This window comes from Oreochromis aureus, linkage group 7 (assembly GCF_013358895.1).
Source record: "Oreochromis aureus strain Israel breed Guangdong linkage group 7, ZZ_aureus, whole genome shotgun sequence".
Taxonomy (NCBI): Eukaryota; Metazoa; Chordata; class Actinopteri; order Cichliformes; family Cichlidae; genus Oreochromis; species Oreochromis aureus.
In genome coordinates this window covers 33,661,023-33,665,842 of record NC_052948.1, presented here as the reverse complement: position 1 = coordinate 33,665,842, position 4,820 = coordinate 33,661,023, and the positions used below count along the sequence as shown (strand labels likewise).

The window sequence follows — 4,820 nt, the reverse complement described above, 5'->3', positions numbered from 1 at the left end:
CTCTCACAATTAGCTGGAGACACGCTATCAGAGTCCAGCTCCGTGTCAGCGCTGACCCTTGAAGACACAGCTGCCTCTTAACGATGGTTGGGGTGAGTCCGTGATTTCTGGTTTTAATGGGCGGAAATCGCAGTTTTGCCCGCTGCAGCCGTGGCTCGTTACGCCGCCTCACGAGACTGACTCTCACCTCGTCACTGTGGAACATGGCCTTCTTTTTTTTTTTTTCTGGCCCGCATCCTGCTGCAGTCTTTGAGGTTTGTGGCCTTGTAAATCACCTTTGGTAGGACCTCCTCACTGCTTGTAGGTGTCAATGATGACAAATAAGAAAAACTAGAAACAGAACAGGAAAAAGGATGAATTAACTACACTGGGTTTTCCAAATGCCTGTAAATAATGAGCATGAACAGTAAAATGCATTTAGGTGGAAAATAAAATGTGACATGGGTAGAAGCAACCAATAAGCTTTCAGTAATGCTAAACATGCTTGACATTTGCTCCTGTGCGTTTCAGTATGATGCCTGTACAAAAGCATGCAATGTGTTGACCGCATAAAAAGGTTAAGCGGTCTTGCCTTCTGCCCAAATATCCTCAATTTCATATGGAGCCACAGTAAAGCAAGTGAGCTAATTTATAATTTAACATCCTGGTATTGTAATTGCAGTTTTAAGAAGTTTCATCTATTCCTGTATGATCAGTTGAAATTATTACTGGAAGGTAGGACTGAGTAAAATCTGATTCTAGTCCAATGCAAAGCAATTTTCAGACCAAAGGGATGATATCAATATTAATAATAATAATGATGTTAAGATGAATGCATTAAACTACTTAAATATTCACATTTGTTGTTTTTAGCGGTTTCATTCACTCACAGGAAGAGGGGGGCAGAGCAGTGCACATGTGTGGATGTGAGCATAAAAATAAAATCCATCCTTTAATTCGGAAGCGCTGCAGGTTAAAACAAGTTTTAGCAGACACTCATTGCTATTAATAGTCCTGATCCCTGTGCCAATACAGACCAATACAGGAAGGTCAGCTCTGTGATTGGCTGCAAACCAAACACTAATGAAGCTGTGGTGGAGATGAGGTCACCCAACAAACTGTTAAGCTGCTTTCATGCAGGATGCGGCATGCACTGCGGTGGTCACCAAGTTCAGCGGTACAGAGGAAAACAGGCAGAGTTTTCAAAACTTCCAGTAGGATATGAGTCTGTTTTCTAACCTTAGAGCTTTAATAGATCTGTCAAGCTACATTTTTCCTCCTGTGGTCTCCACACAAACTCAAACTGCATTTATCTTCCCTGCCCGCTGCCGACTGGATACCTCGTCTCTTGTGGCCGAGCAGACAGTTGTCACAGCAGAAGGCAAGTTCAAAACTGTTAAACTCAATAGTTTTATTTCAGACTCTGTACTCTAACCTGGCTACTGTTACACAGGAATTTCCCAGATTTTGTGATAAATAACACACATCTTATATTTATTTCCTTATCTGTCTTATATCAACATTCCTCTAAGAAAGATTATTATTTATGAAAAGCAAGTCATTCCCAACTGCAGCTAGACTTTAAATCATATGATTGTGTTTGTTTCCACTTATTTACACTGGGAGAACACAGATTGGCTTGCATAATGGTGATCTGTCGGTTTATTTCATTTTCCCCCTCCCCCATGTTCTTTGCTCATATTTATTCTGGTAAACAACATGAATAAATATTGATAGAACGACTGTGAGGTTTATTACAAAATATAGTCGAAATGCAGCGTGCATAATTTTTTTGGGGGGGCCTGTGTAGTTTCTTTACTCTGAGTGGATAAGCGGTCTCTTAAGTAAATTCAAAGGGCAAGCAAAAGGTAGCTGCTGGGGTTGCTCCAGTTAACCCTACCTAAGGCTAGTATTACGGTCATTAGTCAAAAAAGGTAATATATTATCTGTGACTCACTTTTGTTTTAGTAGTGCAGTATGTTACTTAATTAGTCCCTGGGGAAAGTAAAAATTTTCAGTACTTTCACATTGCTCTGTAACACAGCCTGAAATGCATCGCCATATATTTACAGTCACACACAGTGACACAGATCCCTCAAAATTTAGAAATGAGTGAGTTTTTTTTTCCTATTAATGTATCATATTCACACCTGGTGCGTCATGAGTCATGCTTCAGCTTAACGCCCGAAACACAATCCAATCAGAGGCACTGTGTGGTGGGCCCATAGAATCTTTTCAAAGTAAAAGCCATGTATAGCAAATTTATTTTTTATTTTTTTTTTGTTAACTGTGTTTATTTTTTATTGTATTTTTTTTAAAGACCTCTGTGACCTCATAGCTCAGTGGTTCCCAAACTTTTTTTGCCAGGCCCCCCTTTTTTACAAGAAAAATGTTCGCGATGAAGATGAATTGCAGAATGGCAGATAGAGACAAAATACTGTTACTGTTAATCTGAGTATCTTCAGGTTTTACACGCTTACATATACACACGCAGTTACTGTCCCTCCATTTAGAAAGGCAGAGGCGTCATGGTGTAATTATTTTACGTGTAGTTGTTTTTTCCTGTGTAATAATATTCAACATTGCTATCAATACATTTTTCAAAAAATGCCTCTCTGTGCAAAATGGGTTCAAAAACAAAAACAGTTGTGGGATACTGTTTGTCCGTGATTTGAACAGGGGGAACAAATTAAGGCAGGATCAGCCTGATATTATTTGTATCCCGCTGTAACTTTACTGCATAAAGCGCTAACATGTCCAAAATGTCAGGAGTAGTTAGTTATTACAAGAAGTGTTTGTGAACTAAAAATCAAGAATGTGGGATACTGTTTGTCCGTGATTTGGAGAGCCCAGCGCTGCTCCCGACGCAGGGAAACTAATTTTGCAGGGGAGACCTACCTTGGCACTTGTGCAGGTGAAGCCAAAGGGAAGATATGCTTCACCATATTTTCTAGTCTTTGGCTTGGAAGGAAGTTGGTTTGGAAACATATTTGGCGATGCTTCATCTCCTGCTTTGCGTTTTGTGTGGGAGCCCGTCAAAACCTGTCCACAGTGTCCAAGCGCTCTTTTTTTTTTTTCTTTTCATACCGCGCCCCCCCTGCAATGGCTCTGCGCCCCCCCTAGGGGGCGGGCTCCACACTTTGGGAACCTCTGTCATAGCTGGTCATGGCCATACTTACAGAGCAGCAGAGTAAATCTGGTTTGAAAAATGTCTTTCAGGTAATCAATAACTTATGAAATGTTTGTCATATGGGTCAGAAAGGTCAGCTGCAGGTCAAGCACAGAGGAGATGGGGTGGGGGTAAATGTTAATTGTAACTAGTACAGTGCTACAGTATTGTTTCGCTAAAAGCAATTAGCCTGTTGCTAGGTGTTGGTCAGTTATCCCAGTGGGTTCATAGCATATGATACATAATTCAACATTTGTGAACATAAATCACATGATGTTGTAATGAAATAAAAATGATACAATGCTTTTCTATTCTGTTATATAGGAGTGTAAATGCCAAAAACAGTAATTTAAGCCCTTTGCTAGGTGGTTGCTAGGCAACATAATGACATATTTGATATATTTAAGAATCTTCAGGGTCCCAAAGTATACTTGTGTGCCAGGTTTGGATGTTTACCTCTTGATGGAGTTCACAGACCAAGAAACAAACACACAGACAGAGATTTAGTTTATTATAGTCAGAATATTGTTTTAGTTTCAGTTTCTCTTACATGTTTTAGAGCAGATATCATTTTAAGTGAGGACAATCAGCCTATATTGCTGTAAAACTCATTTATTAAAAAGTGAATTGCATTATAAGAACTAGAAAATAAAATTCAAATGATTTTATTTATTGAAACAAGATGACATGAAGGTTTTATACAAGCCTGAAATTTTAATGGAAAACTTTCACAGACAAATATTTGATGGAATGAGATTTTGTTTTTATTTCTAAAGCATCACATAATCTTCCAAAGTGGTTCAAATAAAACGCCGCTCTCCACTGAGAGAATGATGGAGTGTTCTGTAAACCTCAGATCAATTCTTGAATGTGTGATGTGACTGTTGCTGTTTCCGAAACAGGATGTATATCGTTTCTCCACTCAAAAGAAAAGAGCTCTGATGACAGAGTCACTTTTCATTCTAATAACTGCTACAAATTGAACAATAAACATGTTTGTTGCGGTCACAAAGAGACTTGGAGAGTTACAACCAACCTCGTTTCTTATCTCCTCATAAAATATGATTTATTAAAATCCAATCTGATTCAGTAATAATTCAGTGTAGTAATGTCCTCATTTCAGACCAGAATCCTGACAACATAAATGAAAAATTAATGTAACAAAATAAAGATCAAGATCTTGGTTGAAAATACCACAGTAGATGAAAACAAGATGCTTGAACTGACTGTGCAAAGCATTTCAATTAACATTTACTGCCTGATGGGAAACCTGATGTAGAACAGCACCACCCACTCCTGCAATATGTTGGAAAACAATTTTGAAACCTGTAATGAAGAATTGCACTCAGAGCCACATCATAGCACTTTTTAATACTTTCCAAATAAGCGGCTTTATTTGTTCAGAGATCTCTTTACAGGGCTGCATTCCTTGCTTCATCTTCCCTCGTAAATGTAATATGAGCTTGTCATACAGCACGATAAAAAATGATAGGCGGCGGCAAAGTGTCTTTTTCACAATAGATGAAAAATATTCTGTTTAAATGATCATATTTCATTAAGTTAGAATGAAAGTGAGCGTGTTTGAAGGCCTTTCCTGTGCTCTACTCTCTGTTAGCCAGTCATCTATTCTTTCCTCAGAGCTAATTAATATCTCCATGCCTCAGGGTCCCAG

At 38.7% G+C, this 4,820-nt stretch overlaps 1 long non-coding RNA gene across 1 annotated transcript; it reads right to left on the bottom strand.

The window, feature by feature from the left end:
- Positions 1 to 226: 226 nt before the first annotated feature.
- LOC120440912 lies at positions 227 to 2,922 on the bottom strand. Its single transcript, XR_005613617.1, has 2 exons — positions 2,878 to 2,922; positions 227 to 330 (listed from the first exon to the last, which is right to left on the bottom strand). It is a non-coding gene; the product is annotated as an uncharacterized LOC120440912 (long non-coding RNA).
- Between the last annotated feature and the right edge of the window lie 1,898 nt (positions 2,923 to 4,820).